At 47.4% G+C, this 22,486-nt stretch overlaps 1 protein-coding gene and 1 pseudogene across 1 annotated transcript in view; one reads left to right on the top strand and one right to left on the bottom strand.

Annotated features, from left to right (window-relative positions):
* The window catches only part of LOC147096354 (zinc-binding protein A33-like), a 261,908-nt gene that overhangs the window by 118,662 nt on the left and 120,760 nt on the right, over window positions 1-22,486 (top strand). The gene's annotated exons all lie outside the window — the stretch shown is intronic.
* Window positions 1-22,486, bottom strand: part of LOC147096356 (uncharacterized) — a 54,909-nt pseudogene that overhangs the window by 1,532 nt on the left and 30,891 nt on the right.

Here is a 22,486-nt window from a genome sequence, read left to right as displayed (position 1 = left end):
AATGGGGCGCTGCGCACACCGATGACGTCATCGGTGGTGGCGCAGCGCAAATGGCTAATGCCACCATTAGCGCCCCTGCTGAATATCGCGGGAGGCGCAGCCAGTGGCGCTACAGCCACTGACTGCCTCTTTAGGCGCTAACAGGTGGTGCTACTCACCCAATTTTTCCCCCAATGTCTCTTCACTTCTCTTTTGTTGTCTCCCAGCCCCCAAACTGGCCTTTTAATTTGTTTCATTTCCTGGGCTTTTTCAGTCTTGACAAAGGGTTTCGACCTGAAACGTTGACTCTATTTCTCTCTCCACAGATGTTGCCTGGCCTGCTGAGTTTTTCCAGCATTTTCTGTTGTTGTTCCAGGTATGGGCTAGCTTTGCATACAAGTTGAGCTCAATTGTACTTGTCGTATCAAAGGCAGTCCCTGATGGCATTTGTCGAGGTTAGACTCTCACCTTGGCAAAATCCTGGACTGATGGGATCCTCAGTAAAGTTCCTCACCTTTACAATCATTGTTGGGGCTTCTTGTTTCATCCCGTCTTTGACATTGAGGGTCTTGGTCCCACCAGATCTACTCTGTGAATCCAGCGACATTTCTCCAGTCCCAGTTAGTGTGATGATGATTTGGCTCCACTCTCTCCACCCTCCTGAGATACTCTTCACTACATGAAACATTTAATATAAAAATTAATATTAATTCTAGAATCTGTAATTGGAATACATTCGGTCTATTTTTGTTACTATGATTATATTTAATTTGAATATGTTTGTAATGAATGACATTTGGTTGAATTACTTACCTTAATATTAAATTGTTCTTTCCTTTCCCCTATTTATAAGGACTAAACTCACTGGCAGTGTCAGCTGCCAAGTCCAGCTCATCCCACAGTGACTCCCACTGATGTGTAACCAGGGGTGTAAACCTGTCTCCAGGTGACATCACAAAGGAGCCAGGAAACATGTCACAAAGCAGCCCAAGCCCCTCCCACTCAAGGTATTACAGGGTCACATGACCAGTCTCTGCTCCTGGTGTGCAGTCTCACTGGGCATGAAAGCAGGTTGTACAATCAGTCCCTTCTCCAACCCTGGATATTACAGCCTCCTTTGTGCCTTGAAACAAGCCTATTCCCTGTAACAGGAAGGGTGCCACAGGCAATAAGTGGAGGGATCTTCATGGGTATCAAGTGGTGGGATCATCGGAGCATTGGTGTGCAGTCTCACTGGGCATGAACGCAGGTTATACAATCAATCCCGTCTCCAACCCTGCTCCCATGTACTGAGACTCCAGTCAGGGAGCACAGACTCCCAAAATTACCACTGATAAATTATCCCTCCCATCTTCCAAATGTGAGGTCCCACTATTCAAAGGCCCCCATGTCTACCTCTTGCTTTATACACCAGAAAGTCTCCCTTCTCTTTATATCAGCCAGTGTGTCTCCCTCCTGCTTTGGCAGAGTGAGGCAGTTTGTGGGAATGGTGTTTGGGATGAGGCAACGATATTACATCCTCCTTTGTGCTCTGAAACAAGTCTATTCCCTGTAACAGGAAGGGCATCATAGGCAATAAGTGGAGGGATCTTCAGGGTATCAAGTGGTGGGATCATCGAAGGATTAATTTGAGGGTGCATCATGGACAATAATGGGGTAAAGCTCCCTCTGTACTATCCCATAAGACACTCCCAGGCCAGGTACAGCACAGTTTAGGTACAGACTATAGCTCCCTCTGCACTGTCCCATTAAACACTCCCTGGGCAGGCAGAGCACGGGATAGGTACAGAGTAAAGCTTGATCTACACGATCCCATCAAACACTCCCAGAGGCAGGTGCAGCATGGGTTAGATACAGAAGAAAGCTCCATCTACAATAGCCCATCAAACATGGCCAGGCTGTGCTCCTGGTGTGCCGTCTCACTGGGCATGAACGCAGGTTGTACATTCAGCTCCGTCTCCAACCCTGCTCCCATGTACTGAGACTCCAGTCAGGGAGCACAGACTCCCAAAATTACCACTGATAAATTATCCCTCTAATCCACGAAATGTGAGGTTCCACTATTCAATGGCCCCCATGTCTACCTCTTGCTTTATACACCAGAAAGTCTCCCCTCTCTTTATATCAGCCAGTGTGTCTCCCTTCTGCTTTGGCAGAGAGAGGCAGTTTGTGGGAATGGTGTTTGGGATGAGGCAACGATATTACATCCTCCTTTGTGCTCTGAAACAAGTCTATTCCCTGTAACAGGAAGGGCATCATAGGCAATAAGTGGAGGGATCTTCAGGGTATCAAGTGGTGGGATCATCGGAGCATTAATTTGAGGTTGCATCATGGACAATAATGGGGTAAAGCTCCCTCTATACTATCGCATAAGACACTCCCAGGCCAGGTACAGCACAGTTTAGGTACAGAGTATAGCTCCCTCTACACTGTCCCATTAAACACTCCCTGGGCAGGCAGAGCACAGGTTAGATACAGAGTAAAGCTTGATCTACACGATCCCATCAAACACTCCCAGGGCAGGTACAGTATGGGGTTCGATAGTGAGTAATGCTCCATCTACACTTTCCCATTAAACACTCCCTGGGCAGGCAGAGCACGGGATAGGTACAGAGTAAAGCTTGATCTACACGATCCCATCAAACACTCCCAGGGCAGGTACAGTATGGGGTTAGATAGTGAGTAATGCTCCATCTACACTTTCCCATGAAACACTCCCAGCCAGGGCAGGCCGAGCACGGGTTAGATACAGAGTGAAGCTTGATCTACACTATCCCATCAAACACTCCCAGGGCAGGTACAGTATGGGGTTCGATAGTGAGTAATGCTCCATCTACACTTTCCCATGAAACACTCCCAGCCAGGGCAGGCCAAGCACGGGTTAGATACAGAGTGAAGCTCTCTCTAAATTGGTTGACCAAGCACAGCCAACTCAGATCCAGCATGTGTTAAATGCAGCGTGCAGCTCCTCTGAAACTATCCAATGAAGCACACCAGCTCAGGTACTGCATTGTAAGAACACAGAATAAAACTTCATCTACATGTAAGTGTCAAGCACTCCCAGCTGAGGTATTGGCGAGCTTCACACACGGGTTAAGCTCAGGTCAACTTGTCACAGCAAAGGCTGAGCCTTATGGCAACTGTCAGACAGCTCCCAGTAGTAGCTGGTTAGACTCTCACCTCTGGAGTTCTTGGTCCCACCAGGTCTGCTCTGTGAATCCAGCGACCATTTCCAGTCCCAGTTAGTGTGATGATGATTCAACTCCTCTCTTTCCACCTTCCAGAGATTCTCTTCACTCCAAGAATCTTTTAAAATATAAGTGATTAATATTTATTCTAGTATCTGTATTTGGAATACAGTGCGACTATTTTTGTGACTATGATGATATTTAACGTGAATATAATTGCAATTGATGACATTTGGTTGAATTACTTACTTTCATATTACATTGTACTTTCCCGTCCCCCTATTTATATGGACTAAACTCACTCGCAGTGTCAGCTGCCAAGTTCAGCTCCTCCAACAGTGACTCCCACTGATCCTGTGTAATCAGGGGCGTAAACCTGTCTCCAGGTGACATCACAAAGGAGCCAGGAACTGTTGTATCCGTGTGTTAATGGAGACACGGAATGCAGGAGTTGGTTTCACAGGTGTTTACTGAACAAAGTCTGGAGGTGAACTAACAGATACAAGACACTATACAGGCTTATATAGCCCGAGTGGCCATTACCGGCATTACAGTACACAGGGGGCTCTTAAAGGCACATACACCACAATTCCTCCCCTTTTAGACAACCAGTACAGAACATTTTAAGTAATCATTAATTAACATGTTACAAGAACAATAATCTACACATTTGCTGCAGTTAATCAATTATAAGTCAGTCTCTCTGGAGGCTTCCTGACTCGGTCCGGATAACGCCTTGGTGGTGTAGTAGTTTCTGGTGGTGTAGTAGGTTCTTTTGGCAAGGTCGATTCGGCTTGAATGCCAGTGTCGGGTTCATCTGGTTCCAGTATCACCGGATCGGAGGTAGATACTATGGGTATCTCTGCTTCATCATTAGGCGTATAGAGTTGTGGTGTAGGTTGTCCCTTTTCGGATGACTCTATGATCTGGTCAGCATGGCGCCTTATTATGCTTTCTCCAATGTCCATGGTATACATCAGCGGTCCTAGTCGTGTGCAAATAGTTCCAGGCTGCCATTTCTCGGTACGGTAGTCCCGGGCCAAAACTTGTTGACCTATCTGGAAGGTTCTAGTTGGCCTTTCATTCATGCCTTGAAATTGCCGGTTCTCCACGTCCCTTCTGATGTTTGGCTTGATCAAATCCAGCCGGCATCTTAGGCTTCTATTGAAGAACATCATGGCGGGAGTTTGGTTTGTAACCACATGTGTTGCATTCCTGTATGCAAACCAGAAGTTATCTACCTTATGCTGTAGTTTTATGTCTTCATTACCCATGGCCTTTATGGCCTTCTTGAAGGTCTGGACAAACCTTTCAGCCAATCCATTGGTGGCGGGCTGGTATGGGGCGGACGTGTAGTGCTTAACCCCATTGTTTTTTAAGAACTTCCTGAATTCTTCGGACACAAATTGCGGTCCATTATCAGAACAGATCTGTTCAGGCAGCCCATTCCTGGCAAATATGGTCCTTAATACTGTGATGGTTTTTTCCGTGGTGGTGGAGGACATCTTTATTACCTCCGGCCACTTGGGGTGTGCATCAACCGCGATTAAGAACATTGAGTCCATAAATGGACCAGCAAAGTCGATGTGTACCCTTTGCCATGGAGATGAGGGCCACTCCCATTGATGTAGAGGGGCTTATGGTGGGGCGTTTTGGACCTTCTGGCATCCTAGGCAGCTCTTGGTCATTTCTTCGATGTCTCCATTGACACCTGGCCACCACACAAACGCTCTGGCTAGGTTCTTCATTTTCACCACCCAGATGCCCCTCGTGAAGCTCTTTTAGCACTTTATCCTGGAGTTTGGGTGGAATCACCACTCTGGATCCACACATCAAGGTTCCTTGGCACACTGACAGCTGTTCTCTTCTTTGCGAGAATGCTGGCAACAGTGGTTCGCCATGTGCTGGCCATCCCTTCACCATTAAATTGTAGACTCGTGAGAGAGTCGGGTCATTTCTCGTTTCCTTTTCAATGGCAGAATTTGTTACTGGTAGACATTCCACTATGGTTGAGTGGAACATCTTCACTGGGTCCACTGTAGGTGCCTCTTCTACCGTTGGCAACGGTAGGCGCGATAAACCATCAGCATTCCCATGCTGTTTTGATCCTTTGTATTCTATGTCATATTGGTGTGCCCCTAGGAAAAGAGACCACCTCTGTAGCCTTTGCGCTGTCATAATGGGAACACTCTTTTTAGGGTTAAATATGGAGACGAGGGGTTGATGGTCAGTCAACAAGGTAAATTTTTGTCCGTGTAGGTAATGGTTGAATTTCTTAACTCCCCATACCAGGCTGACTGCTTCCCTGTCGACCTGGGCATAGTTACGCTCAGCTGAGTTCAATGAGCGTGACGCAAAAGCTATCGGCCACTCCGAGCCATCAGGGAATCTATGCGATAATACCGCTCCTACGCCGTAAGGGGATGCATCGCACGCCAGTCTGATTGGCAGTGATGGGTTGTAATGAGCCAAAACTTCCTTGGACGTGATCAAGCCTTTGCATTTATGGAAGGCACGTTTACAGTCTTCGCTCCATTTCCAAATTACTCCCGTTTGTAGCAGTTCATTAAGAGGGTGCAGAACAGTTGACAAATTCGGTAAAAATTTATGATAGTAATTTATCAATCCCAGGAACTACCTTAATTGTGAGACATTTTCAGGTGCTGGGGCTTTTATGACCGCTTCAATTTTTTCAGGTGACTTATGCAACCCTTCCTCGTTAATTATGTGGCCACAATATGATATTTGTTTCTGGAAAAATTCGCACTTGGGGCGATTTGCTCGTAGGCCCCGTTCTCTCAGCCTAGTGAGCACCTGCTCCAAATTGGCAAGGTGCTCATTGTCGTTTTCTCCTGTTATAAGGATGTCGTCTAGGTAGCATTGAGACCCCGGAATCCCTTGGAGGACTTGCTCCATAGCTCTTTGCCAGATAGCTGGAGCTGATGCTACTCCGAAAACCAGTCGATTGTACTGGTACAGGCCTTTGTGTGTATTAATCGTGAGATACTTTTTAGAGGCCTCTTCAACCTCCATCTGTAGATATGCTTGTGCCAAGTCAATTTTGGTGAAACGTTTCCCTCCGGATAGTGAGGTGAAAATATCTTCTATCCTCGGAAGAGGATACTGTACCGTGTGAAGGACCGGGTTTACAGTCACCTTGAAGTCCCCACAGATGCGAATTTTTCTCTGTTCTTCAGATTTATCATTATTTAACGTTTTCTTCATGACCGGGACGATGGGTGTTGCCCACTCGCTCCAATCTATCTTGGATAATACGCCTGCCTTTTCCAAATTCTCCAGCTCGGCCTCGACTGCTGGACGAATTGCGTATGGCACCGGCCTTGCCTTAAAAAACTTGGGAATTGCCGCATCTTCCACTTTTATTGAGGCGGTGACGCCTTTCAAGGTTCCTAGTTCCTGTTGAAACACTTCCTTGGCGTTGGCCAAGATGTCTTTTAATCGTTCAGGTATGACGTCATCATCATTTTTTTTCTTACTGGTCACCGTCAGTGCCTGAATGGAGTGCCAGTCTAAATGTATCTTCCTGATCCATTCACGTCCCAACAGCGGTGGACCACCATCTTGCAGAACGTATAAATACAACTTCTGTATTTCCTTGCCGTTGTATACAACAGGCATCCTTATTTTCCCTTTTGGGTATACTTTCTGCCCCGTATATGTTTTCAAGATAATGGATGTGTCTTTCAGAGGTATATGCGAAAATAGCCGCTCGTAATCCCGTCGACTTATGACGGTCAGAGCTGATCCTGTATCTAGCTCCATTTTAACTGGGGACCCCGCTATCGTGAGGGTAACCCAAATGGTCTGGTAATCTTCTTTGGCAATTACATTATGTAATTTGAGACAGCTTAGCCTCTTGTTTCCGGAGTCGCTATCGCTCTTCTGGTATTCGGAGCTACTGTCCGTCATCATTTGTACCTTTCTGTACTTTTCCTTATTGATTTTTTTCCTGTCCGTGGATTTTTTTTTTCCAGATCGGCATACACGTGCAATGTGTCCAATCTTTCCGCACTGCCTGCATGCTTTGTCCTTGAACCAGCAGTCCCTCTGGTCATGGGTGGATCTGCCGCAGCGATAACATCTCTCGAAACCCTGTGTCATTTCATGGGTGCCGAAGTCCTGTGGCTTTTGCTGTATCTCTGCAGCTCCCCTTGCGGCTGCTTCGTATGATACAGCCACACTGAAAGCCTTGTCCAGTGTCAAATCTTTCTCAGAAAGTAGCCTTTTCTGTGTTCCTTCACTTAGGAGACCGCAGACGAATTTGTCTCGAAGAGAATCTGCCAGTCCTGCTCCGAATTGGCAGTGCTTTGACAGCTTCCTTAATTCGGTGAGGTAATCAGCGTTACTTTCATTCTTGTGCTGATTCCTCCTGAAGAATTTGAATCGTTCCGCTATCAGCAGCGGTGTTGGGTTTAAGTGCTCCTGTAGGGTATCAACAATCTCCTTAAAATTCTTGTCCTTTGGTTTGGCTGGAGTGATTAAGTTTTGTAACAGCCCGTATGTCCTTGCGCCCATTAGATTTAGAAGTACTGATGCCTTTTTATCATCCTCTATTTCATTTGCTGTGCAATATACCTCCACTCTTTCCACATATGTAGTCCAATCCTCTATATCGCTATCGAAAGCAGTAATATTATCAGTCTTAGGCATCCTGAAAAAAAAATGGCGCCTCCCGCGCTTTCCTTTCTTCCCCGCGGAAAAAAAATGGCGCCTCCCGCGCTTTCCCGCCACTGCCGCTGCTGACAACGCTGTTCTCCGCGGTTTTTATTTACACAGGTATTTTTTTTAATAGGTGGAGACTCGTTCCCGCCGGACTCTCTGGGACATTTTCCTCCCTCTGCTTGGTCCGAACGCCGACCTGCGTTGCAGCGCCGACCGTCTCCCGAGTGCTCCACCCTCTGTCTCTGTTTGCCTCCGCCTTCGCTGCTCGGCCCCGCTGCAGAGCCAGCCGATGGAGCCCCAGCCCGCCGCCCAGGAAGGATTATTGCAGTACCTGCCACCAGCTTGGCTAGCTGGTGAAACCACAGTTTGTTTTTTTCTTTCTTGTTTTTCTTCGACTTTCGTCTGAGGAATCGATCTCCTTGAGGTGCTGCCGAATTGCAGGTAAGTCTGTTTCCAATTCGTCACCACTGTTGTATCCATGTGTTAATGGAGACACGGAATGCAGGATTTGGTTTCACAGGTGTTTACTGAACAAAGTCTGGAGGTGAACTAACAGATACAAGACACTATACAGGCTTATATAGCCCGAATGGCCATTACCGGCATTACAGTACACAGGGGGCTCTTAAAGGCACATACACCACAGGAACCATGTCACAAAGCAGCCCAGGCCCCTCCCACTCAAGGTATAACAGGGTCACATGACCAGGCTCTTCTCCTGGCGTGCAGTCTCACTGGGCATGAACACAGGTTTTACAATCAGTCCCATCTCCAACCTTGCTCCCAGGTACTGAGACTCCGAATAGGGAGAACAGACTCCCAAAATTACCACTGATAAATTATAACTCCCAATCTTCAAATGTGAGGTCCCACTATTCAATGGCTCTTGCTTTATACACCAGAAAGTCTCCCCTCTCTTTATATCAGCCACTGTGTCTCCCTCCTGCTTTGGCAGAGAGAGGCAGTTTGTGAAAATGGTGTTTGGGATGAGGCAAGGATATCACAACCTCCTCTGTGCTCTGAAACAAGTCTATTCCCTGTTAGAGGAATAGTGTCAGAAGCAATAAGTGGAGGGACCTTCAGGGTATCAAAGGGAGGGACCATCAGAGCATTAATTGGAGGGTGCATCATGGGCAATAATGGGGTAAAGCATCCTCTGCACTAACCCATCAAACACTCCCAGGCAGGATATCATGTTTAATCAGTTGGTCACACCACAGGTAAAGGCTGCACAGGCAGGAAGGGAATGGGTGACCGCCAGGCAGAGTATTAGGCACAGGCAGGTAGTGCAGGGGTCCCCTGTGGCCATCCCCCTCTCAAACAGATATACCACTTTGGATATTGTTGAGGGAGATGAATGAGAGGCGATCTTATTGAAACATATAAGATTGTGAAGGGGCTTGATTGGGTGGATGCGGTGAGGATGTTCCCAATGATGGGTGAAACTAGAACTAGGGGGCATAATCTTAGAATAAGGGGCTGCTCTTTCAAAACTGAGATGAGGAGAAACTTCTTCACTCAGAGGGTAGTAGGTCTGTGGAATTTGCTGCCCCAGAAAGCTGTGGAAGCTACATCATTAAATACATTTCAAACAGAAATAGACAGTTTCCTAGAAGTAAAGGGAATTAGGGGTTACGGGGAGCGGGCAGGAAATTGGACATGAGTCTAGGTTCGGAATGGTCATGGCCCTATGGGTAGCGGAGCGGGCCCAGGGGCCGTGTAGCCTGGTTCTGCTCCTACTTCTTGTGTTCTAATTCTGTGTTAGATTTCAGGAGATGGTTCTATTCCTGTTCCTGGCTGGGGTGGAGATCACCTTTTACAGAAGGTAAGTACTGTAGAAAATATAGGGACAGAGTGACCTCCTGGACGAGTTTCGATCACCTAGATGGGTCAGAGAGGAATTTCCCAGATTTTTTCTCCCAAATTGGCCATTGGGTTTTTTATGTTTTTTCGCCTCTCCCAGGAGATCACATGGGTTCGGGTGGGCTGTAGAGTGATAGTAGATTTGAGGTTAGGATCAGATCAGCCATGATCTTATTGAATGGTGGAGCAGGCTCGAGGGGCCGATTGGCCTACTCCTGCTCCTATTTCTTATGTTCTTACATTCTTATGGCTTATCGGGAGAAGGCAGCAGCAGCCAATGTCCTGGCACCATGGGTGGTTCTGCTGCACAGGACGGGAGGAAAAAGAGCAGGAGAGCTATAGTGATAGGGGATTCTATTGTAAGGGGAATAGATAGGAGTTTCTGTGGCCGCAAATGAGACTCCAGGATGGTATGTTGCCTCCCTGGTGCAAGGGTCAAGGATGTCTCGGAGTGGCTGCAGGGCATTCTGAAGGGGGAGGGTGAAAAGCCAGTTGTCGTGGTGCATATAGGTACCAATGATATAGGTAAAAACCAGGATGAGGTCCTAAAAGCTGAATATAGGGAGTTAGGAGGTAAATTAAAAAATAGGACCTTAAATGTAGTAATCTCAGGATTGCTACCTGTGCCACCTGCTAGTCATAGTAGAAATAGAAGGATATTTCAGATGAATACATGGCTAGAGGAATGGTGGAAGGGGGAGGGATTCAAATTCCTGGGACATTGGAACCAGTTCTGGGGGAGGTGGGACCAGTACAAACTGGACGGTTTGCACCTGGGCAGGACCGGGACCGATGTCCTAGGGGGAGTGTTTGCTAGTGCTATTGGGGAAGGTTTAAACTAAAATGGCAGAGGGATGGGAACCTGTGCAGGGAGACAGAGGAAAGGGAAGCAAGGATAGAAGCAAAAGACAGGAAGGAGAAAAGCAAAAGTGGCAGTCAGAGAAATCAAAGGTGTAAATCAAACATGGCCACAGTAAATAATAATTCTAAAAGGTCTAAGAGTGTTAAAAAAACAAGCCTGAAGGCTTTGTGTCTTAATGCGAGGAGCATTCGTAATAAGGTGAATGAATTAGCTGCGCAAATAGATGTAAACGGATATGATATAATTGGGATTACGGAGACATGGCTCCAGGGTGACCAAGGCTGGGAATTCAACATCCAGGGGTATTCAATATTCTGGAAAGACAGGCAAAAAGGAAAAGGAGGTGGGGTAGCATTGCTGGTTAAAGAGGAGATTAACATAATAGTAAGGAAGGATATTAGCTCTGATGATGTGGAATCCATATGGGTAGAGCTGAGAAATGCCAAGGGGCAGAAAATATTAGTGGGAGTTGTATATAGACCCCCAAACAGTAATGCTGAGGTTGGGGATGGCATTAAATGGGAAATTAGAGATGCATGCAATAAGAACACAGCAGCTATCATGGGTGACTTTAATCTACATATAGATTGGGCTAACCAAATTAGTAACAATACTATGGAGGAGGAATTCCTAGTGTGTATACGGGATGGTTTCCTGGACCAATATGTCGAGGAACCAAATAGAGATCAGGCCATCTTAGACTGGGTATTATGTAATGAGAAAGGATTAATTAGCAATCTTGTTGTGCGAGGCCCCTTGGGGCGGAGCAATCATAATATGATCGAATTCTTCATTAAGATGGAGAGTGAAGTAGTTGACTCAGAGACTGGGGTCCTGAATTTAAATAAAGGAAACTACGATGGTATGAGGCGCGGGTTGGCTAGGGTGGATTGGGGAATGTTACTTAACGGATTGACAGTGGATAGGCAATGGCAAACATTTAAAGACCAAATGGATGAACTACAGAATTTGTTCAGCCCTGTTTGGCATAAAAATAAAACAAAAAAGGTGACTCGACCGTGGCTAACAAGGGAAATTAGGGATAGCATAAGATCCAAGGAGAGGACATATAAATTGGCCAGAAAAAGCAGCAAACCTGAGGATTGGGAGCAGTTTAGGATTCAGCAAAGGAGGACAAAGGGATTAATTAAGAGGGGGAAAGTAGAATATGAGAGTAAGCTTTCAGGGAACATAAAAATTGACTGTAAAAGCTTCTATACATATGTGAAGGGAAAAAGATTGGTGAAGTCAAGCGTAGGTCCCTTGTAGTCAGAATCAGGGGAATTTATAATGGGGAACAAAGAAATGGCTGACCACTTAAATACATACTTTGGTTCTGTCTTCACAAAGGAGGACATACATAACCTCCCAGAGATGTCGGGGAACATAGGATCTAATGAGAGGGAGGAACTGAAAGAAATCAGTATTTGTATGGAAATGGTGTTAGGGAAATTGACGGGATTGAAGGCCGATAAATCCCCAGGGCCTGACAATCTACATCCTAGGGTACTTAAGGAAGTGGCCCTAGAAATAGTAGATGCATTGCTGGTCATCTTCCAAAATTCTATAGACTCTGGAGCAGTTCCCATGGATTGTAGGGTAGCTAATGTAACCCCACTATTTAAAAAAGCTGGTAGAGAGAAAACGGGGAATTGTAGACCGGTAAGCCTGACATCGGTAGTGGGGAAAATGCTAGAGTACTTTATAAAAGATGTAATAGCAGAGCACTTGGAAAACAGTGACAGGATCGGACAAAGTCAACATGGATTTGCAAAAGGTAAATCGTGCTTGACTAATCTGCTGGAATTTTTTGAGGATGTATCTGGTAGAATAGATAAGGGAGAACCACTGCATGTGGTGTATTTAGACTTTCAGAAGGCTTTTAATAAGGTCGTGCATAAGAGATTAGCGTGCAAAGTTAAAGCACATGGGACTGGGGGTAAGGTACTGACTTGGATAGAGAACTGGTTGGCAGACAGGAAGCAAAGAGTTGGAATAAACGGGTCTTTTTCCAAGTGGCAGGCAGTGACTAGTGGGGTACCGCAGGGATCGGTGCTAGGACCCCAGTTATTCACAATATATATTAGTGATCTAGACGAGGGAACTAGATGTAATATCTCCAAGTTTGCAGACGACACTAAGCTGGGTGGGCGTGTGTGCTGTGAGGAGGATGCCAAGAAACTCCAGTATGATTTGGACAGGTTGGGTGATTGGGCAGATGCATGGCAGATGCAGTATAATGTGGATAAATGAGAGGTTATCCACTTTGGTGGCAAAAACAGGAAGGCAGATTATTATCTGAACGGCAATAGATTGGGAAAAGGGGAAGTGCAATGAGACCTGGGTGTCCTTGTGCACCAGTCGCTGAAGGTAAGCATGCAGGTGCAGCAGGCGGTTAAGAAGGCAAATGGCCTTCGTAGCAAGAGAGTTCGAGTACAGTAACAAGGATGTCTTGCTGCAGTTGTACAGGGCCTTGGTGAGACCACACCTTGAGTATTGTGTGCAGTTTTGGTCGCCTTATCTGAGGAAGGATGTTCTTGCCATGGAGGGAGTGCAGCAAAGATTCACCAGGCTGATACCTGGAATGGCAGGAATGACGTTGACATAATAAAACTCACTACGCACTTGGTTTGAGCATAAAGCAAGGCTTTAATCAACTTATTTCAGAACATGGAGGTCTAGTTGTATCCACTAGCTCCCTTGTCTTTACAAAATGTCCCTGGCAAGCTGGGGCCAACGCCCGAGTATTTATACTCCTTGGACGGCGCCACCAGCTGGCCGTCCAGTGTTATTTCATAGTTAGTTTCTCGATGATGAGATTTATGACAGACGTATGAAGAGAGATTGGGTCGATTGGGCTTGTACTCGCTGGAGTTTAGAAGAATGCGAGGGGATCTCATTGAAACTTATAAAATTCTAATAGGACTAGACAGACTAGATGCAGGAAGGATGTTCCCGATGGCGGGGGAGTCCAGAACCAGGGGTCACAGTCTAAGGATAAGGGGTAAGCTATTTAGGACAGAGATGAGGAGGAATTTCTTCACCCAGCGAGTGGTGAACCTGTGTAATTCTCTACCACACAAGGCAGTTGAGGCTAATTCATTAATTATATTCAAGAAGGAGTTAGATATATTTCTTATGGCTGAAGGAATCAAGGGATATGGGGAGAAAGCAGGGACAGGGTACTGAGTTTGGATGATCAGCCATGATCTTATTAATTGGCAGAATAGGCTCGAGGGGCTGAATGGCCTACTCCTGCTCCTATCTTCTATGTTTCTATGTAACACGAGTTAGATACAGAGTAAAGCTCCCTCTACACTATCCCATCAAACACTCCCAAGGCAGGTACAGCATGAGTGAGATACAAAGTGTTGGCGTATGGAACTCGGTTAATTCAGCTTCTGAAAGGTGTTCATGTTTAGTTCATTGAATATAGGGGAAAAAGGTGGATGGCATCATTAGAGAGAGAGAGAGATAGAGTGAGAGAGAGAGATACAGATTTCACTTAGCAACTGCTGGTGTTCGCAACCAACCAGCCTTGGATATGTTTATTTATGGTAAGAATGTCTAGAAACTAGAAGGGTTAGGCTTACCACAGCAAGGCCATGGTATTTTTGTGTGCATCATGTTGAAGAAAATGTAGCCTTGAATCTCTGGACTATGCTGTAGCCAGAGACTAACATATTATGCAATGCCAGTTCCAGTTTGATAAGAAAACAATGTATAAATATAAACTTTTTCATTTGTTCAAGCAGCTCGAGACAGGACCCATGCCTAAGTTCATACACTTTATCTGTGACAATACTCAGGTTGTAAATTGCTTTTAATACTGAAGTTAAAGAATAAAATGATTATAACCAGATGACTGAATTTGTTACTACTCAAGTGCACAACAAAATGTGTTTTATAACAATATTTACTTTGACATTTGTGCTTTCAGTGTTCTACAGCATTGAGGTGCTGCAAACACTGACAATCACTGCACAGAGGTGCACGGCTGCACCCAGGCTCTCCCATGACTCTCTCCATATGCTTATGGAGGGAGTCACAGCACACCGGGAGGTTCTCTTCCCTTCCAAAGTCGGAAGAGACCTCCCCAGGAGATCAACACAACCTAGTTGCAGATTGCATAGGAGGACACAAGCAGGAGCGTCATCAGGAGGACCAGGCTGCAGTGGCGCAAACCTTTCAATTATGTCAGTAGATCACAAAACGTTACTGCAAAGGCACACTCAACCTCATCCTGTTGTGCCAGTCATTACATCCCCATCACTCTGCCTTCCCTACCCTACTGCTGCACATCATTACTCACACCAACTTACCTTGCACCTCCACCCATCCCTCTCTATCTATATTATCACATCCCCATCTCACTAGTCACCCCTCACACTCACCCTCATCCTAGTCCAATCATACTAACTAACAACACACAAGGGTAGGCACTTGTGTGTTTTAGCCAATGTTCATGTTAAGTTTCTGTTAATGTGCCGTCAAACATTGAAATCTTTATTTTCAACACTTTGCATTCTTGGACAGATTTGTGTGCATCTTTGGAAGTGGCTTAGTGTGTTGCAGTGAATGGTGAGACATAACGGTACCCCCTCCCCACAATGGTGATGAGTGTGAAAGAAATAAGAACATAAGAACATCAGAAACAGGAGCAGGAGTAAGCAATTCGGCCCTTTCAGCTTGCTCCGCCATTCAATAAGATCATGGCTGATCTTCTACCAAACCTCCACTTTCCTGCACTATCCCCATATCCCTTGATTCCCTTAATATTCAAAAATCTATCGATCTCTGTCTTGAATATACTCAATGACTGAGCCTCCACAGCCCTCTGGGGTAGAGAATTCCAAAGATTCACCACCCTCTGAGTGAAGAAATTTCTCCTCATCTCAGTCCTAAATGGCCGACACATACTCTGAGACTGTGACTCCTGGTGCTAAACTCCCCAGCCAGCGGAAACATCCTCCCTGCAACTAACCTGTCAAGCCCTGTAAGTATTTTGTATGTTTCAATGAGATCGCCTCTCAGTCTTCTAAACCCTAGAGAATATAGGCCTAGTCTACTCAATCTCTCCTCATAGGACAATCCCCCCATCCCAGAACCAGTCTGGTGAACCTTCGTTGCACTCCCTCTATGGCAAGTATATCCTTCCTTAGGTAATGAGATCAAAACTGTACACAATACTCCAGGTTGGGTCTCACCAGGGCCCTATATAATTGCAGTAAGACGTCTTTACTCTTATACTCAAATCCTCTTGTAATAAAGGCCAACATACCATTTGCTTTCCTAGTTGCTTGCTGTACCTGCATGTTAACTTTCAATGATTCATGTACAAGGACACCCAGGTCCCTCTGAATACCAATATTTCCCAATCTCTCAACATTCAAAAAACACTCTGCTTTTCTATGGCTTGGGAATTGTAGGGATGCATTATGTTGTTGGTGTGGGATGGTGCCAACTTGGCACATCATGTGGCAGCCAGGGTGTGCAGCGTCAAGTGAAGTAAATGTGGCATTGTTGAGGCCATCCCTGGCGTCCCAGGCAGAAATCTGGTCGGGTGCTGATGCCCTCTGTTCTGTGCAGCACCAGGTGATTGCGGAGAAGGTTGGTGTGATTGTTGGTGCTGCTGGTGTGCCTGGTGATGCTGGTGTTGGGGCTGATCGTGGTCAGATTCTGAGGACCAAGGTGAGACAACATAAAGTACACCCATGCTGATGGAATAGATGGCAGGTGAAACAGAGATGACAGAAGCGATCTGTCAATGGTGGGAGAGGTAATGAAGTCAGACTGGATGGAGACTTGTGAATCTGTAGTGGAAATGCAGTTTAGAGAAGCTAGTGGTTGAGGGAACATTTCTCAATCAGCGGGGAGCTTTGACTTGACATCTGAAGCTGTCAACTCCAGATCTGATTCAATGGCCAGTGACCTCCTGCCTCAGCTTCAAAGACAAGGTCTAGGCACTGCAGGAAACTGGTGGGCGACCTGTGAAATTCAAAAAGCTGGGGAAAAAAGCATTGTTAATGATTTGAATTGGGTCCCCCGCCACTGCCTGTTGGGACAGCTCAGCACTGGCAGACCTGACATCAGGAAATGCAGGTGGGCATGTTTTGACAGCAGGTTCCCGACCATGAACTCTGTTTCTCTCTCCACGGATGTTGCCTGACCTACTGAGTATTTGCAGCATTTTTTGTCTTCTCAGAGGCCTTCCTTTACTATCTGAGGCCTTGCAAACATTCAGCAGCACTCCCTACACACTTAAAAAACTTTTATCATCTATTGCAACAAGCCACTACTTCAGCAAAATTTAAAAAAAGTCCAAAAGCTTAAATGCAAACTTACATGAACAATGTGTGTGTCCCTTTAACAGGTGCTGACAGTGCCTCTGTGAGTCTGTATTCACACTGGGTTTACCTGGTGAGCTTAGGACCCAGCACTGAACTCAGCAGTAGGGTCGAAGTTCGCCATGGTGATACTTCTTAATGGCAGTGCTACCAGGCCTAGAAAAAATTTTGAGGGACAGAGGATTAATCAAGGATAGTCAGCATGGCTTTGTCAGGGGGAGATCATGTCTAACCAATTTGACTGAATTTTTCGAGGGGGTGACTAGGTGTGTGGATGAGGATAGTGCAGTTGATGTAGTCTACATGGACTTCAGTAAGGCTTTAGACAAAGTCCCGCATGGGAGACTGGTCAAGAAGGTAAGAGCCCATGGGATCCACGGCAATTTGGCACATTAGATCCAAAATTGGCTTAGTGGCAGGAGGCAGAGGGTGATGGTCGAAGGTTGTTTTTATGACTGGAAGCCTGTGTCCAGTGGTGTACCGCAGGGATCGGTGTTGGGTCCCTTGCTGTTTGTAGTGTACATTAATGATTTAGATATGAATGTAGGAGGTATGATCAGTAAGTTTGCAGATGACACAAAAATTGGTAGAGTGGTAAATAGTGAGGAGGGAAGCCTCAGGCTACAGGACAATACAGAGGGGTTGGTCAGATGGGCAGAACAGTGGCAAATGGAATTTTACCTGAAAAGTGTGAGGTGATGCATTTTGGGAGGACTAACAAGGCAAGGGAATACACAATGAATGGTAGGACCCTAGGAAGGACAGAGGATCAGAGGGACCTTGGTGTGCATATACATAGATCCCTGAAGGCAGCAGGACAGGTAGATAAGGTGGTTAAAAAGTCATATGGGATACTTGCCTTCATTAGCCGAGGCACAGAATGTAAGAGCAGGGAGGTTATGATGGAGCTGTACAAAACACTGGTTAGGCCACAGCTGGAATACTGTGTGCAGTTCTGGTCGCCACACTATAGGAAGGATGTGATTGCATTGGAGAGGGTGCAGAGGAGATTCACCAGGATGTTACCTGGGCTGGAGCGTTTCAGCTATGAAGAGAGACTAGACAGGCCGGGGTTGTTTTCCTTAGAGCAGAGAAGGCTGAGGGGGGAACCTGATTGAGGTGTACAAAATTATGAGGGGCATAGATAGGGTAGATAGAAAGGGACTATTCCCCTTAGTAGAGGGGTCAATAACCAGGGGGCATAGTTTCAAGGTAAGGGGCAGGAGGTTTAGAGGGGATTTGAGGAAAACCTTTTTCACCCAGAGAGTGGTTGGAATCTGGAACTCACTGCCTGAAAGGGTGGTAGAGGCAGGAACCCTCACAACATTCAAGAAGCATTTGGATGAGCACTTGAAACGCCATAGCATACAAGGCTACAGACTAAGTGCTGGAAAATGGGATTAGAATAGATAGGGCTTGATGGCCGGCACGGACACGATGGGCCGAAGGGCCTCTTTCTGTGCTGTATAAATCTATGACTCTATAAAATGGAGGATGCCGCAGGACCCGCCCCCAACTGGCGAAAGAGCAGCAACCGCCCTCTTTTCACCATTTTTTGCTGGTAACGGGTGGCGTTAAGCCCCCGAATTTTTAGCCCATAGAGTAGGAAAGCAACAAAGTTATTGCTAAATCCTTTATAAATCATTGGTTAAGCCTCTGGGCACTGCAATTTAGGAAGGATGTTAATGCCTTAGAGAGGGGGCGCAGGAGATTTACTAGAATGGTTCCAGGGATGAGAGACTTCAGTTACGTGGAGAGACTGGAGAAGCTGGGGTTGTTCTCCTTAGAGCAGAGAAGGTTAAGAGGAGAATTGACAGGGTGTTCAAAATGATGACTGGTTTCAATCAAATAAATAAGGAGAAACTGTTTCCAGTGGCAAGAGGGTTGGTAACCAGAGGACACAGATTGAAGGTATTGGTGAAGAAACCAGAGGTGACATGAGGAAACAAAAATTAAGCAGCGAGTTGTTATGATCTGGAATGCACTGCCTGAAAGGCTGGTGGAAGTGGATTCAACAACTTTCAGAAGGGGATTGTATAAATACTTGAAGGGGACTAATTTTCTTTCAAAGCACAGGCATGATGGGCCGAATGGCCTCCTTCTGTGCTGTATCATTCTATGATTCTACAAGTACTTTTTGAAGTGTAGTCACTATTGTAACGTAGGAAACGCGGCAGCCAATTTACGCACTGCAAGATCCCACAAACAGCAATGTGATCATTTTTTTTTAGTGATGTTGATTGAGGGATAAATATTGGCCCCAGGACACTGTGACCCTCCCTCTGAAAAAGCTCTCCCCTTGTCCAATTGCCCCCGTGCCTTCTCTGAAACTTCCGACATTGCCCCAGTGCCAGCATTGAGGGAGATCTGCACAGTCGGAGCGGCTGTACTGAGGGAGCGCTGCACTGTGGGAGGGTCAGTACTGAGGGAGCGCCGCACTGTTGGAGGGGTAGTACTGATGGTGCACTGCACTGTCGGAGGGGCGGTACTGAGGGAGCGCCGCACTGTTGGAGGGGTAGTACTGATGGTGCGCTGCCCTGTGGGAGGGTCAGTACTGATGGTGCGCTGCCCTGTGGGAGGGACGGTACTGAGGGAGTGCCGCACTGTTGGAGGGGCAGTACTGAGGGAGCGCTGCACTGTTGGAAGGGTGGTACTGAGGGTGCGCTACGCAGTCAGAGGGGCAGTACTGAGGGTGCGCTGCACAGTCGGAGGGTCAGTACTGTTGGAGAGGCGGTACTGATGGTGCGCTGCACTGTGGGAGAGGCGGTACTGAGGGAGCGCTGCACTGTCGGAGAGGCGGTACTGAGGGAGCGCTGCACTGTGGGAGGGTCAGTACTGAGGGAGCACTGCACTGTCGGAGGGGCAGTACTGAGGGAGCACCGCACTGTTGGAGGGGCAGTACTGAGGGAGCGCCGCACTGTTGGAGGGGCAGTACTGAGGGAGTGCTGCACTGTGGGAGGGTCAGTACTGAGGGAGCGCTGCACTGTCGGAGGGGCAGTACTGAGGGAGCACCGCACTGTTGGAGGGGCAGTACTGAGGGAGCGCTGCACTGTCGGAGGGGCAGTACTGAGGGAGCACCGCACTGTTGGAGGGGCAGTACTGAGGGAGCGCCGCACTGTTGGAGGGGCAGTACTGAGGGAGCGCTGCACTGTGGGAGGGTCAGTACTGAGGGAGCGCTGCACTGTCAGAGGGGCAGTACTGAGGGAGCACCACACTGTTGGAGGGGCAGTACTGAGGGAGCACCGCACTGTCGGCGGGGCAGTACTGAGGGAGCACCGCACTGTTGGAGGGGCAGTACTGAGGGAGCGCCGCACTGTTGGAGGGGCAGTACTGAGGGAGCACCGCACTGTTGGAGGGGCAGTACTGAGGGAGCGCCGCACTGTTGGAGGGGCAGTACTGAGGGAGCACCGCACTGTTGGAGGGGCAGTACTGAGGGAGCGCTGCACTGTCGGAGGGGCAGTACTGAGGGAGCACCGCACTGTTGGAGGGGCAGTACTGAGGGGGCGCCGCACTGTTGGAGGGGCAGTACTGAGGGAGCGCTGCACTGTGGGAGGGTCAGTACTGAGGGAGCGCTGCACTGTCAGAGGGGCAGTACTGAGGGAGCACCACACTGTTGGAGGGGCAGTACTGAGGGAGCACCGCACTGTCGGCGGGGCAGTACTGAGGGAGCACCGCACTGTTGGAGGGGCAGTACTGAGGGAGCGCCGCACTGTTGGAGGGGCAGTACTGAGGGAGCACCGCACTGTTGGAGGGGCAGTACTGAGGGAGCACCGCACTGTCGGCGGGGCAGTACTGAGGGAGCACCGCACTGTTGGAGGGGCAGTACTGAGGGAGCGCCGCACTGTTGGAGGGGCAGTACTGAGGGAGCACCGCACTGTTGGAGGGGCAGTACTGAGGGAGCGCCGCACTGTTGGAGGGGCAGTACTGAGGGAGCGCCGCACTGTTGGAGGGGCAGTACTGAGGGAGCGCCGCACTGTCGGAGGGGCAGTACTGAGGGTGTGCTGCACTGTCGGAGGGGCGGCACTGAGGGAGTGCTGCACTGCCAGAGGCGCCCTCTTTCAGATGAGACATTAAACCGAGGTCCCTTCTGCCCTCTGAGGTGGACGTAAAAGATCCCACGCCCAGTTTTGGAAGAAGAGCAGGAGAGTTCTCCCCGGTGTCCTGTGGCCAATATTTATCCTTCAACCCACATCACTAAAAAAATCACTAAACATCAGTTGATCTGGTCATCTCACATTCCTGTTTGTGGGAGCTTGCTGAGCGCATATTGACTGCCAAGTTTCCTACATTACAACAGTGACTACACTTCATTAGTTGTAAAGCGCTTTGGGACGTCCTGAGGTGGTGAAAGGCACTATATAAATGCCAGTCTATATTTCAGTAATAAACTGTTCCAGTAAAGGCACACGTACACACAGGTTATTAGGAGCAAGAGCCCAGTGTGTGCTGATGCAGTGTCAAAAAGATGAACTCACTTGTGGTTTAAAGAGTCTTTTGGAGTGATTCGGGAACTGTTCTCAGAGTTTATACTGAGTCATTCAAAACAGCAATCAAACTATCCTGACAGCTGGCAACATAATCCCGTCTGAACAACTTGCATCAACTTGTTCAGGGCGCAGGATGTGGGAAATTCCCATCCTGGCACAAGCAGAAAAGCCTCGAGTTATGTAGTAACCTGGGAGGTTATGAGTAACCTGATCCACCAGGTGGTGCTATGGCAATTGCTCTCCTGAGTTAAGTCTGATCTGTACTGGTTGTACTCTTTCTTTTTGCTGCCTCATGGCAGAAGCTTTTATGTGCAAGTGTTGATTAAACCATGTTAAGGAGTTAACCTGTGTCTGTCTCCATCTATGGCCACTTCAAGATACCACATATGGCGACGAGAATAAAGAACGGAAGAGTTTTGGAGTATTCGGAAGAGGTGCTCGGGTTGGTTAGCAAACTAGTCGGAAAAGCACGAGGCTAGGCCGCGGGAGTCGAAACGGAGTTTGATTTTTTGGCTGAAGTGACCGGACTCCAAGGATGGCAGGAACGGTAGGCTCCGTGGCACCTTTTGACAGCAAGTCGCAGTCTTGGGAGGAGTATTGTGAAATACTGGGCCATTTCTTTATGGCAAACGAGGTGGACAGTGCTGAAAAGAAAAGGGCCATTTTACTGAGTTGTGTGGGAGCGCAAACCTATACACGGATGAGGAATCTGCTGAGCCCGGAGCGGCCAGGAGAAAAATCTTTTGACGAGTTGGTGAGTCTACTAAAGAATCATTTCAATCCGAAATCTAGTGAAATAGTACAGAGATGGAAATTCAATTCGAGGATTAGGAGGCCGGAAGAAAGCGTTACTGAGTATGTGGAGGAGCTTCGGAAGCTCGCACAGGACTGTAATTTTGGAAATGCGCTCACAGTCATGTTAAGGGACAGACTAGTATGCGGAGTTAACGACGACAGTATACAGCAAAGGTTGCTGTCAGAAGAAGGATTAACGTTTGAGACGGCACTTAAAAAAGCACAAGCCATGGAGATGGCTAACAAGGACATTAAGGACTTAAACAGTATGAGCAAGGAGAA

Source organism: Somniosus microcephalus, unplaced genomic scaffold (genome assembly GCF_052327205.1).
Source record: "Somniosus microcephalus isolate GS21.2 unplaced genomic scaffold, FLI_Smic_1.0 unresolved_chr1, whole genome shotgun sequence".
Classification (NCBI taxonomy): domain Eukaryota; kingdom Metazoa; phylum Chordata; class Chondrichthyes; order Squaliformes; family Somniosidae; genus Somniosus; species Somniosus microcephalus.
Note: the sequence above shows the minus strand (reverse complement) of the source record. Positions and strands in the feature narration are given on the sequence as shown.